The 15,438-nt window shown below is 34.6% G+C and overlaps 1 protein-coding gene across 11 annotated transcripts in view; it reads right to left on the minus strand.

The window, feature by feature from the left end:
- MDGA2 (MAM domain containing glycosylphosphatidylinositol anchor 2) overlaps positions 1-15,438 on the minus strand; it is an 811,975-nt gene that overhangs the window by 88,617 nt on the left and 707,920 nt on the right. The window lies entirely within an intron of this gene.

Below are 15,438 nucleotides of genomic sequence, written 5' to 3' on the forward strand. Positions count from 1 at the left end.
GATCATTCCACAATATTGCTGTTACTGTGTACTATGTTATCCTGATTCTACCTATTTCATTCTGCATCAGTTCATGTAGGTCTTTCTAGCTCTCTCCGAAATCATTCAGTTCATCATTCCTCATAGCACAAGTATTCTATAATCATCATATACTGCAATTTATTCAGTCATTCTCCAAATGAACATTCCTTCAATTTCCAATTCTTTCCTACCACAAAAGAGCAGTTATAAATATTTTTGTACAAGTAAGTCCCTTTTCCTTTAAAAAATCTCTTTGGGATACAGACCTATTATGGTATTATTAAGTAAAGGGGTATGCATTGTTTTAGATCCCTTTGGGCATCATTCCAACCAAAATGGTTGGATCAGTTCACAACTCCACCAGTAATGTGTCAGTTCCAATTTTGCCACATTCTCTCAAACATTTATCACTTTCCTTTATCAAATTGGTTTTTTGGCATATTGGCCAATCTAACAGGTGTGAGGTGGGATCTCAGAGTTGTTTTATTTGCATTTCTCTAATCAAGAAGTATTTATAACATTTTTAAATATGATTATTGAAAGCTTTGGTTTCTTCATCTGAAACTGCTTATTTATATCCTTTGTCAGTTTGGGAATGAATTATATTCTTATAACTTTGACTTAGTTCTTTATATATTTGAGAAATGAGACCTTTATCAGAGAAATATTTTATAAAAAATTTCCCCATATTGTTGTTTTCCTTCTAGTCTTAGATACATTGGTTTTGTTTATACAAAACATTTTAAAATTTAATATAGTCACAATTATTCATTTTACATCTTGAAATACTCTCTGTTGTTTTTTTTTATTATAAATTGCTTTCCCTTTTGCATACATCTGACAGGTAGGCTATTTTATGTTTCCCAATTTACTTATATCATCCTTTATGTCTAAATCATATGCCCATTTTGACTTTATCTTTGCATTTTTTATGAGATATTAATCTAAACTGGCGGTGCTCAACCTCTCAATTTGTAGCAATGAGAATACATAATGCATATCAGGTATTTACATTATGAATCATAATTGTAGCAAAATTACAGTTTTGAAGTAGCCACCAAAATAATTTTTTGGTTTGGGGTCACTGCAACATGAGGAACTGTATTGCGGGGTCATGGCATTAGAAAGGCTGAAAACCACTGATCTAAACCCAGTTTTTACTATACTGTTTCTAGCACATTTTGTCAAATAGTGAGTTCTTATCCCCAATGATGTGATTTTAGAGTTTAGCTAATACTAGATTGCTAAAGTCATTTACCCCAATCTATTCCATTGATCTATTCTATATCTTAGCCAGTACCAGATTGTTTTGATAAGTACTGTTTTATAGTACAATTTAAGATCTGGTGCTGCTAGGCCTCCATCCTCCAAATTTTTTTCATTAGTTCCCTTGGTATTCTTGACTTATTTTCCAATGAATTTTGTTATAATTTTTTCTAGTTCTATAACATAATTTTTGGTAGTTTGATTTGTATGACACTGAATAAGTATATTAATTTAGTTAAGATTGTGATTTTTATTATATTAGCTCAGACTATCCTTGAGCAATTAGTGTTTCTCCAGTTGTTTAGATCTAACTTTATTTGTGTTAAAAGTGTTTTGCAATTGTGTTAATCACAGGAGAACCCTGGGAACTGGAGAGCGCACAGACGGCGGGACCCCTACAAACTGGGAACAGTGAGGAGTCTTGAGAGTCTGTAAAAACTGCCTAAGGCCAAAACGTTGCCCCTCGCTATAGTGGGGGGAAAGCCAGGCTCCTGTGTTTGTCTTAGCAAATAGATTTCCAGATATTTTATATTGTCTAGAGTGAATTAAATGGTATTTCTCTTTCTAACTCTTGCTGCTGGACTTTGTTGGGAATTTATAGAAATGTTGGTGATTTATATGGGGTTATTTTGAATTTTGTAACTTTGCAGAATTTTTTAGTTATTTTGACCATTTTTTTAGTTGATTCTCTAGCATTCTCCAAGTATATCATCATATCATCCACAAAGAATGACAGCTTTGTTTCCTCATTTCCTAGTTTAATTCCTTCAATTTCTTTTCTAGTACAATATTAAATAATAGTGGTGATAATGGGCATTCTTGTTTCATTTTGAAACTTATTGTGAAAGCTTCTAACTTATCCCCATTTCAGATGGTACTTGATGGTTTTAGATAGAAACTATTTATTATTTTAAGAAAAGGACTTATTCATATGCTCTCTAGTGTTTTTAATAGGAATGGTTGTAGTTTGTTAAAAGCTTTTTCTACTTCTATTGAAATAATCATGGACTTCCTGGTAAACATGGCTGCAATCTAGATGTGAATCGCTTCCTCTCCCCAGCACTGAGTGAAATAGACTACCTCAAAAGAGCATAAAAATCACCTTTGGAAGAATGGAGGGACTCTCCAGGACCCCACAGAAACGAAGGTATGTGGGGTTTGAACATTTCCACACTATAAGAAGGAGGAAAAGCTTGCACAAAAATATTAACTGAGCCACCCTCCCCCCACACCCCTCCCCACCTCTCCCACCAAACCAGAGTAGGGTATCAGAGCGCTCACTGGGACAGTGAATGAGTGAGGAATGTCTCTGTCTGGGGGGGCACACCAGGGTCCTTTGGATCTAAAGACTGCTAGGAAACGACCTCTCAGGGCGGTTTCACAGGAGAACCCTGGGAACTGGAGAGCGCACAGACGGCGGGACCCCTACAAACTGGGAACAGTGAGGAGTCTTGAGAGTCTGTAAAAACTGCCTAAGGCCAAAACGTTGCCCCTCGCTATAGTGGGGGGAAAGCCAGGCTCCCTGGAAACTGACAGGGAATACCAGAGTTCCACCCCTCAGAAAGGTTTTGCTGGAGGTTCCTGCACAGGGGTGAGAAGAGATCACAGAGCATGGGGGTGGGCACCTGAACACAGGTGTGGGTGCACTGAACACAGGGGCTGGCTCACTGAGAACAGGGGCGGGCGCACTAAGAAATCTTGCAAGGCTGGGAAAAACTAGACTGAGGCAACCTAAATTCACAGAAAACCCGCCCATATCACCCAGACCTCAGACTAAAAAGGAAATCACTAAAGAAATGGCTCACATGGCCCAAAATCAAGCCTCCAAGAAGAAAGGGGGGGAAAAAGTGACTATTGAAAACTTTTATGGTGGAAGTACCCAAGGAAAAGAAGAGAAAGAGGATGAAATCCAAACAAAGTCAAAACAGGCCTCCCAAAATGGAAATTATCCACAAGCTCTGGAAGAACTCAAATTGGAGTTTATCCAAAAGATGGAAAACTTCTGGAAAGAAAAATGGGAGAAAGAGATCAGCAGTCTAATACACAAGACTTCACAATTGGAGAAAGAGCTGGAAGAATCTAACAGAAGGGCAGACCAAGCTGAAAAGCAAAACCAGTCCCTAAACATCAGAATTAAGCAACTGGAAGACAGTGAGCTTGCAAAACAGCAAGAATTAATAAAGCAAAGCCAAAAAATTAATGAATTAGAAGAAAAGATAATATATCTCACTGACAAGGTGAGTCAGGAAAACAGAGTAAGAAGACACAACTTGAGAATTATTGGTTTGCCCGAAAAATCAGAGATAAACAAAAACCTAGATACTATACTGTAGGAGATTATAGAAGAAAATTGCCCACGTGTTCTGGAGCAAGGGGGAAAAATAGAAATAGAAAGGGTTCATAGAACACTCTCTATACTAAATCCCCAAAAGACAACCCCAGGAATGTAATCACCAAATTCAAGAGCTTCCAAGCAAAGGATAAATTCCTACAAGAAGGCAAGAAGAGGAGCTTCAGATATAGAGGGTCCCCAATAAGGATCACACATGACTTAGCAGCTAACACGCTAAGAGACCGCAAAGCATGGAACACAATATTTAAAAAGGCAAGAGATCTGGGTCTCCAACCAAGAATCAACTACCCATCAAAACTGACTATATACTTCCAGGGGAAAGTATGGGCATTCAACAAAATAGAAGATTTCCAAGCATTTGCTAAGAAAAGACCAGAACTTAGTGGAAAATTTGATATCCAATCACAGAAAGCAAGAGAAACATGAAAACGTAATTATGAAAGAAAGGAAAAAGGAGAAAAATCTTATCTTTTTCTTTAAGTCAATCTCTCTTCTATAAGGACTACATTTACATCAAATTATATACATTATTATGTGGGGAAAATGTATTGTGTAATTCTCAAAAATTGTATGCATCATAAGAGTAGTTAGAAGAATCACGCAATGGGAAAGATTGGGGCATCAAGAAGATTTGATGAAAGGGGGGGCAAAGAAAGAAAAAGGGAAGGGGGAATTGTTGATAATGCTAAGATTTACTTCAAGAAATGGGGGGGGACTAAATAGAATAATCTTTCCCATAGAAAGATACACAAAGGAAGGGCAGGGGAAGAACTCTTATATGAGAAGGAGAGGAAGAGAACGGGAAGTGGTATTACTTAAACCTAACTCTCAGTGAAATCAACTCTAAGAGGGAAGAACATTTAGATTCATTGGGATCCTGAATTCTATCCTATCCAACAGGGTAAGAGAGAAAGGAAAATTAAGGAGGGGGAGGGAGCAGGGAGTATAAAAAGGGAGGGAAGGAGAGGGGAGAGGGGAAGGAAGAATTTAAAGGGAGGGGCTAGAAAGGGAAGCATATCAAGGGAGGGGACTAGTGGGATTGACCTAAAGTAAATCACTGGTTCAAAAGGTTATGGCTAAAGAAGAAAGGTCAGAATTAGGGGAAGATATCAAAATGCCAGGGAATCATCAAGTGAAAATCATAACTTTGAACGTGAATGGGATGAACTCATCCATAAAACGTAGACAAATAGAAGATTGGATTAGAACCCCAAACCCTACCATATGTTGTCTTCAAGAAACACATATGAGGCGGGTTGATACTCACAAGGTTAGAATTAAAGAATGGAGTAAGACCTTTTGGGCCTCAACTGATAGAAAGAAGGCAGGAGTTGCAATCATGATATCTGACAAAGCCAAAGCAAATATAGACTTGATCAAAAGGGATAGGGAAGGTAAATATATTCTATTAAAAGGGAGTATAGACAATGAGGAAATATCACTAATCAACAGGTATGCACCAAATGGTATAGCATCCAAATTTCTAATGGAGAAACTAGGAGAATTGAAGGAGCAAATAGACAGTCAAACCATATTAGTGGGAGACTTGAACCAACCACTATAAAATTTAGATAAATCAAACCAAAAAATAAATGAGAAAGAGGTAAAAGATGTGAATGAAACCTTAGAAAAATTAGAGTTAATAGACATATGGAGAAAAATAAATAGGGACAAAAAGGAATACACCTTCTTCTCAGCACCGCATGGCACATTCACAAAAATAGATCATACACTAGTTCACAGAAACATGGAACTTAAATGCAAAAAAGCAGAAATAATAAATGCAACCTTTTCGGATCATCAGGCAATAAAATATTGATCAGTAAGAGTACATGGAGAACCAAATCAAAATTTAATTGGAAATTAAATATTATGATACTCCAAAATCAGTTAGTTAGAGGACAAATCATAGAAACAATTAATAATTTCATCAAAGAAAATGACAATGGTGAGACATCCTTTCAAACCTCATGGGATACAGCCAAAGCAGTACTTAGAGGAAAATTCATATCCTTGAGTGCATATATAAACAAATCAGGAAGTACAGAGATCAATGAATTGGAAATGCAAATCAAAAAACTTGAGAGTGAATAAATTAAAAACCCCCATAAGAAAACCAAACTAGAGATCCTAAAAATTAAGGGAGAAATTAATAAAATCGAAAGTGATAGAACTATTGAACTAATAAACAAGACTAGAAGCTGGTACGTTGAAAAAACAGGCAAAATAGACAAATTACTGGTCAATCTAATTAAAAAAAGGAAAGAAGAAAGGCAAATTAACAGCATCAAGAATGAAAAGGGGGACCTCACCTCCAATGAAGAAGAAATTAAGTCAATCATTAAAAACTACTTTGCCCAATTATATGGCAATAATTATACCAACCTAGGTGATATGGATGAATATCTACAAAAATATAAATTGCCTAGACTAACAGAAGAAGAAATAGATTTCTTAAATGATCCCATATCAGAAAAAGAAATCCAATAGGCTATCAAAGAACTTCCTAAGAAAAAATCCCCAGGTCCTGATGGATTCACCAGTGAATTCTATCAAACATTCAAAGAACAGCTAATCCCAATACTATACAAACTATTTGATATAATAAACAAAGAGGGAGCTCTACCAAATTCCTTTCATGACACAAACATGGTACTGATTCCAAAACCAGGCAGGTCAAAAACAGAGAAAGAAAATTATAGACCAATCTCCCTAATGAATATAGATGCAAAAATCTTAAATAGGATACTAGCAAAAAGACTCCAGCAAGTGATTAGAAGGGTCATCCACCATGATCAAGTAGGATTTATACCAGGGATGGTGGGCTGGTTCAATATTAGGAAATCCATCCACATAATTGACCACATCAACAAGCAAACCAACAAAAATCACATGATTATTTCAATAGACGCAGAAAAAGCCTTTTATAAAATACAACACCCAAATTAAAAAACACTAGAAAGCATAGGAATAGAAGGGTCATTCCTAAAAATAATAAACAGTATATATCTAAAACCATCAACTAATATCATATGCAATGGGGATAAACTAGATACAGTCCCAATAAGATCAGGAGTGAAACATTGATGCCCATTATCACCTCTATTATTTGACATTGTACTAGAAATACTAGCAGTAGCAATTAGGGAAGAAAAAGAAATTGAAGGTATCAAAATAGGCAAGGAGGAGACCAAGTTATCACTCTTTGCAGATGACATGATGATCTACTTAAAGAATCCTAGAGATTCAACCAAAAAGCTAGTGGAAATAATCAACAACTTTAGCAAAGTTGCAGGATACAAAATAAACCCACATAAGTCATCAGCTTTTCTATATATTCCCAACACAACTCAGCAGTAAGAACTAGAAAGAGAAATTCCATTCAAAATCATCATAGATGAAATAAAGTACTTAGGAATCTATCTCCCAAGACAAACACAGGAAATATATGAACACAACTATAAAACACTCTCCACACAACTAAAACTAGCCTTGAACAATTGGAAAAACATTAACTGTTTTCCAAAAAAAATTAACGTCCTACCCTCATGGGTAGGACGAGCCAATATAATAAAAATGACCATCCTACCCAAACTTATTCATCTATTTAGTGTCATACCCATTGAACTTCCAAAATTTTTTTTTACTGATTTAGAAAAATCCATAACAAAGTTCATTTGGAAGAACAAAGGATCAAGGATATCCAGGGAAATAATGAAAAAAAAATACAAAGGAAGGGGGCCTTGCAGTCCCAGATCTCAGACTACATTATAAAGCAGTGGTCATCAAAACAATTTGGTACTGGCTAAGAGACAGAAAGGAGGATCAGTGGAATAGACTCGGGTAAGTGACCTCAGCAAGACAGTCTATGACAAACCCAAAGATACCAGTTTTTGGGACAAAAATCGAGTTTTTAATAAAAACTGCTGGGAAAATTGGAGGACAGTGTGGGAAAGATTATGTTTAGATCAAAACCTCATACCCTACACCAAGATAAATTCAAAATGGGTGAATGACTTGAACATAAAGAAGGAAACTATAAGAAAATTAGGTGAACACAGAATAGTATACATGTCAGGCCTTTGGGAAGGGAAATATTTTAAAACCAAGCAAGACTTAGAAATAGTCACAAAATGCAAAATAAGTAATATGGACTACATCAAATTAAAAAGTTTTTGTACAAACAAAACCAATGTAACCAAAATCAGAAGGAAAGCAACAAATTGGGAAAGAATACACTTAAAAGCCCCAGACAAAGTTTTAATTACTCAAATTTACAAAGAGCTAAATCAATTGTACAAAAAATCAAGCCATTTTCCAATTGATAAATGGTCAAGGGACATGAACAGGCAGTTTTCAGATAAAGAAATCAAAACTATTAATAAGCACATGAAAAAGTGTTCTAAATCTCTTATAATCAGAGGGATGCAAATCAAATCAACTCTGAGTTATCACCTCACACCTAGCAGACTGGCTAAGATGACAGCAAAGGAAAGTAATGAATGCTGGAGGGGATGTAGCAAAGTAGGGACATTAATTCATTGTTGGTGGAGTTGTGAACTGATCCACCATTCTGGAGGGCAATTTGGAACTATGCCCAAAGGATGTTAAAAGAATGTATACCCTTTGATCCAGCCAGAGCACTGCTGGGTTTGTACCCCAAAGAGATAATAAGGAAAAAGACTTGTACAAAAATATTCATAGCTGCACTCTTTGTGGTGGCCAAAAACTGGAAAATGAGGGGATGCCCTTCAATTGGGGAATGGCTGAACAAATTGTGGTATATGTTGGTGATAGAATACTATTGTGCTAAAAGGAATAATAAAGTGGAGGAATTCCATGGAGACTGGAACAACCTCCAGGAAATGATGCAGAGCAAAAGGAGCAGAACCAGGGAAACATTGTACATAGAGACTGACACACTGTGGTACAATCGAACGTAATGGACTTCTCCATTAGTAGCAGTGTAATGTCCCTGACCAATCTGAAGGTATCTAGGAGAAAAAAACACTATCCACAAGCAGAGGACAAACTGTGGAAGTAAAAACACCAAGGAAAACCAACTGCTAGACTACAGGGGTTGAGGGGATATGACTGAGGAGAGACTCTAAATGAACACTCTGGTGCAAACACCAACATCATGGAAATTGATTCAAATCAAGAACACATCTGATACCCAGTGGAATCGCGTGTGGGCTATGGAATATGTGGGGTCGTGGGGGTTGGAGGAAATGATCGTTGTCTCCAATGAATAATGCTCAGAAATGACCAAATAAAATAATGTTTAAAAAAAAGAAAAGAAAAGAAATAATCATGTGATTTATGCTACTTTAGTTATTGATATGATCAGTCATGCTGAAAATTTTTTTAATACTGAATCAGCCAAGCCATCCACACAAAAGGTCATTTTGGAACTCAAGCTGTAGTATACTGTTAAGAGGCAATGGGTAGCTCTGGGAATAAGTACTGTAGCAAATAAGATCTGTACAAGTTGTTCTGTTTGCCCAAAATTCAACCAAGGGGCATTCAAACAGAAAGGTTTAGGTGGTGGATCTTTAGCATATTGTTCATTTGAGAGTCTGCAAATTGATTATATCACCATGCCAAAAGCTGGAAGATACAAGTTTTATCTGGTAATTGTGGACAGATTAACTAAGTGGCCTGAAGCATTTCCATCAAACACAAATACAGCTAGCTTTGTGGTAAAAGTATTAATTAAGGAAATTATTCCTATATTTGGTGTACCACTTACCATAAACAAAGAATCTCATTTCACCCTGAAAAGAATCCATGAAAATCTAGGAATAACACCTAAATATCATGTTCCTTATCACCCACAAAGTTCAGGTCAAGTGGAGTGTGTAAATATGAAACTCAAGACTATGGTGGGGAATCTGTGCTGAAACTCATATAAAATGACCAGATATTCTCACCATAACTTTGTTTTACCTACGTAGGAGACAAAGAACAGATTTACATATATCAGCTTATGAAATGCTCTTTGGACATGCTCCACTGCAGGCAAAAACTTGTATGACAGTCTATACATCTCTCTCAGGAGGAGATTGTCAACTTACCACAAACTTAAGTGCTTTACAAGAACAACTTAGAGAACTACATGGTATGGGAGTATTGATCCAATCTGGTTCATTGGATTATTCTCTTCATAATTTCAAAGCAGGAGATGTGGTATATATGAGAAATTTTGCTAAAACATCAGCAACATAAGAGAATTGTGTAGGATCTAAAAGTTTTGGGTAGAGATTCATGGTGTCATTGTTCACATATAAAATTAGCACATGATATTAATAATGAAAATGCACAAATTATTGAGGAAGAAAATGAAGAAGAAGAGATTGTGGAAAATGAGAATCATCAGTTAAATTGAGTTTGTAGTCAGAAATATCAGTAAGGAGAGGACCATTCCAATGGAAGAGGGCATTTGGATGGAAGAGGACAATGCAGATGAAGAGGAGAATTCAGGAAATTGATGGACATTGTTAAAAGACTTTAAGGATTTATAAATATTTAGACAAAGACTTTGAGGAAATTTGCAATGAAGAGGATCAAGTAATTAATGGACTAATGGATGAAAATATTGGGTAATGTATTATAACAAAACAACATAACATATATTCACACAAACATTCATAATTACATTTACTACTATGGATTTGGAGAAGAATTCTTCATTCAAGATGAGATGAGAAGAGAAGAGAAGGAAAGTCTGAAGATGGGTAAGTATATTATATGCAACTGTAACACAACATAACAGTAATATTGTATAACAGTAATACTGTATAACAGTAATACATAACAGTAATACTAACATAACAGCAATACTAACATAACACTAGCAAAACAACATAACATAGCAAAAAATTACATTGATTCACTATTTGAATGAGTGAAACAATTTATAGCTAGGGTACCAACAATGTTATAATTAGTTATAAATTAGTTACTAACAAAAAATAGATACTTAGTTTAGATTAGGAATATAGGTAGACAGGAGACTTTTTGAAATAGGCCGTTAGCTAGATAAGATTAAAATTTAAGATACATAAAATAAGGTAAGATACTGACTTACATTACAAAATACATAACAACATACATTACATAGCATAAATGACATATAACATCCCATATCACACAAAAATTGTAAATACAAATGTAAATATATGTAAATAGTGTGTATTATAGTTAGGATTATAAAATTATTTGTATAATAGTGTATGTATAATGTATATATAACATATGTATAAATATGATGTGTATATATGTATAGCATATGCGTATGTATTGTGTGTATGTATCATATGTATATGTGTATATATGTAAAATTTATGTGACTAGATCACTTACATTTAATTTTATCTGTTGTGACATGTACTTTGCATCAGTGAGTTTGATGTTTTGATTTGATTTTCTTTGTAAAATTTATGCAATGTTGTGTTTATTGTAATTAAAATTTTTTTCTCTAAGTTTGATATTAATGCATTAAAATAGTAGTAGAATTTTCTATATTAGTTGATAAGAGGAGTATCTATGAGTTTAATGTTTTGTATGAATGCTGTTTATTTTTTGCTTTTGATGTTCTTTGCTTATTGTGCTTTTGCATATGTTTGATCTGTGTTTGAAATTTGTGTTTATTATTAAATTCCCTTTTTTCTTTTCCTTGATTAAATCCCTAGAATAGGATAGTATTAGGTAGTTTAAAATAGTTGAGTGTAGTTTGTTTTTTATTTTGGGTAGATATTTTAGTTTAAGTAATATGTAAGTAAATTAGCTAGTGCACAAATGCCAAAATAGTGTTTTCAATACTATTTAGGCTTTGTGGAAAGGGAGGACTGTAGCAAGAGAAGTTACAAAGTGCACAGAAACTGCAAAGAATTGATTGACAGCCCTCAAGCCTCAGAATTCTCCAAGCGCTGACTGGGTGAGAATTCTAAGCTGTTGACGGGACAGGTTTTCCACTGTCTGTCTGGAGCAGAAGGTCAAGCATGAAAGGTGTGAATCTGGACTTTCCCTGGACAACTGCATCTTGTAAGCTGTCTGCCTTAGAATAAGATCAAAAGGATTGAGGAGAAGATCTCCATATATTCTGGTGGACAGAATGATTTTGGAGGAGCCTTTCTCTCTCTTTCCTGGAACATTGAGGACTCAACAGCTGGATTCCTGCTACCTGACCCACCAAGGACTCTGTGTGTGAGATTCTGGGTTCCTTTTTGGACTTATCATTAGAAATCGTTAGTTGAGTTAGTTAGAGAAGTTAAGCTTAGGAAATTAACTATAGTGGGTAAATATCTTGGCAGAAAATAGTCAGATGCAAAGCTTTCCTCTTTTCCTTCCCCATCAACCCTTTCTTTGTTAATAAACTCATTTATTTAAGTGTGTTTTCTCCCTTTGTATAAGCCTATCATCCCTCCTAAATTCCCTATAACAATGCATAGTTTTACTTCTAGTTCCCCTCCCTCCCCATTCCTTGAAAACTGGCTCTCTTTGCCTATCTTTCAAGTTATTTTCCACAGGAGAGTTACTTTGCTATATTCCCTTTTTGGTTCTGTGACTAGTTGTTTTGAGTTGCTATTTTCTGAGATGATTCTCAGAGTAGTTCCATCTTTAGCCCCTGCCCAACTACCATCTTAGCTATTCCCTACCCACCCAAAGCTATTTTTAATGTTACTGTGTAGCATGATCAAAGTTCCAGTGATCACTTGGGTTTCTTGAGAAGCTTCTGGCCATGTGGCTGCCCAGGTCTGATAGAACTTTCCATGTTGTGGCAAATCACAAGTCATTCCTTAGTCATCTGTAGTACTCATAGACTGTCATAGGAGGTCCCAATGGCTGCTTCAGGTAAAAAACTGATATCTTCTGTCTCAGTCATCTTGACAGCCACATTTATACTTCATGCATAGTATGTTGTTCTTACCCTTGCTATTTTTTTTTCACTTGGAACATGGGTTCATCTAAATGAAATTTCAAATGGAAAAAAATCTCTGGAAATTCTCTATATCTAACAAATATAATGTAGCTAAGTGGCATACTGTTCTTGATATCAGGAAAGACAAATTCCAGAACTCTCAGGTCAAGGAGAAAATATTGTAAGCTACTAAAAAAAGAATAATTCAAATATTGTGGAGCTACAGTTAAGATAATACAAGATTTAGCAGCTTCTACATTAAAGGATCAAAATGCATGGAATATGATATTCCAAATGGCAAAGGTGTTAGGACTTTCACCAAGAAACACTTACCAAGCATAACAGAGAATAATCCTTCAGGGTAAAAAATGGTTATTCAATGAGATAGAAGACTTTCAAATCTTCCTGATGAATAGGCCAGAGCTGAATGGAAAAATTTATCTCACATACAAGACTTAAGAGAAGCATAAGGAAATAAAAGGGTGTGAGTTGAATATAAGATAAAAAATTAAATTAAAGCATGGACAAAGAATGAAGGGAAGAATAGGATGGGGTAAATTGTCTCACTTAAGAGGCATGAAAGAGCTTTTACAGTGGAGGGGATAATGGTGGCACTTGAACCCTACTCTCACTAGAATTGACTCAGTGACCGAAGAACACACACAATCAATAGAGTATAGGAATCTATTTTACCCTACAGGAAAGTAGGAGAAGGGGGACAAGAAAAAGGTATGGCTAGCAGAAAAGAGGACAAATTTGGGGAATTTGGTAGTCAGAAATTAAATAAGGGATGGAGAATAATACACAGTAATCATAATGGTAAAAAAATTTACAGGTATCTAATAATGGCCTCATTTCTCAGTTACATAGAGAAATGCATCAAATATGTAAGGACATGCTGTTCCCCCCAAATGATCAAAAGAAATGAATAGGCAGATCTTAGACAAAATAATTAAAGCTCTACAAAATCATGCAGAAATGTTCTAACTCACTATTAATTAGAGAAATGCAAATTAAAATAACAGTTCCCCTCCACACTGATCAGATTGGTCATTCTGACAAAAAAAAATGTAAATGATAAAACTTGGAAGGCATAAGGGTAAATTGAGTTATGAATACACTGTTGGTGGAGTTGTGAACTGATTCAATTATTCTAGAGAGCAATTTGGATCTATGCTGGAAGGGGTATAAAATAGTATATATTTGATCCAGCAAGGGGATTACTAGGTTTTTATCCCAAATACATAGAAATAAAAAAGAAGAAAGACCTGTATGTACAAAAATATTTAAATCATATCCTTTTGTGGAGAAAAAGAATTGGAAAGTGAAGGGATACCCACTAACTGAGTAAGTTATAGTATATGAGTGTAATGGAATATGATTGTACTGTAAGAATAAGAAGCAGGAAGAGATCAGAAAAACAAGGAAAAATTTACATGAAGTGAAACAGAGTGAAATGAGCAGAACAAAGAGAACATTGTTATACAATGACAGGAACACTGTACAATAAACTGTGAATAACTTAGGCATTTTCAGAAATACAATGATCCAAAACTATCTCAAAGGACTCATGATAAATTGATGGAGTCTGAATACAGACTGAAGCAAATTTTCTTCACTTTCTCAATTTTTTATTCAAGTTTTCATAAGGAAAAATGTTTGCACATGTAAAATCATATGTGATTGCTTACCATTTCAATAGGCATATTGGAAAGGAGTGAGAAAATTCAAGACTTAATATTCTTTCTAAAATATTGGAAAATTTTTATACATAATTGGGGGAAAAAGCAAAATAAAAGAAGAGGAAAGGGTGACTTCAGGATAACCTGAAAAGATCTACATGAACTGATTCAGAGTGAAGTAAGCAAAAGCAGGAGAGCACAGTAACAGCAACATTGTATGATGATCAACTGTGTAAGACATCTATTTTATTCAATAATGGAATTCATGAGTATTCTCTCACAACATAATTAATATGGAAATATGTTTTGTAAGATCATACATGTGTGTTCCAGACCAAATGCTTACCATCTCAGGAAGATGAAGACAAAGGAGGGAGGAGACAATTTGGAGTTTATGACTTTTGAAAACCTATGTAAAAGATTCTTATTACAAAATTTGAAAACAAATATTAAATCTAAAAAATTAACATTTATAATTCATTTTAAATAATAAAAATAACAAATGTATGTAAAAGAAAATATTTCAAACCAACCATATTTATCATTTTAGGGGGTTTTGGTATTTGATTATTTAAGCAGATCTTCTAATTATTGAATATTAGCTTTAATTTTCAAATTCATCTATTTCTTACAAATTGATTTAAGTAGACAATGTTTCAAAACTTTTTTGACAAAATATTTACATTTTCTTTTACTACAAATATTATTGATTGTATTCATCAAATTATTTTTGGATATTATTCACAAGACTTTTTCACATTAGCAAGAATTTTTTCTAAAAAAAAATTGTTTTTTTTTTTGTTTCATTACATTCTATTCCAAGCATCTTCCAGTTCCTGGAATTGACTTGATATTTCACTTTCAATTGCTGATTTTCTGAGCAACTTGAAGAAATAATTTAATGACATAGTGAGTCCTGAACTAGTGACTTATTCCTTAATATGTCCAAAATATTTATTTTTGTAATGGGAACATGAAATTCATCATCAAGCATATTTGTGCCAATACTACATGAATGGTGTAATACAACTATTTTAGTGCAATACTGAGGTTGTCTATTTGTTGTTCCTTACTTGCTCTATGGCTAAAGTGATTCTTTTCCCAATCTTCCAATCTTAATCTTTCTCAATCTTTTATAATTATTTTCCAATCATTTTCCAATTACCGTTGATAATATGCTTTAGGTCATTTAG

Source organism: Monodelphis domestica, chromosome 1, assembly GCF_027887165.1.
Source record: "Monodelphis domestica isolate mMonDom1 chromosome 1, mMonDom1.pri, whole genome shotgun sequence".
NCBI lineage: Eukaryota > Metazoa > Chordata > Mammalia > Didelphimorphia > Didelphidae > Monodelphis > Monodelphis domestica.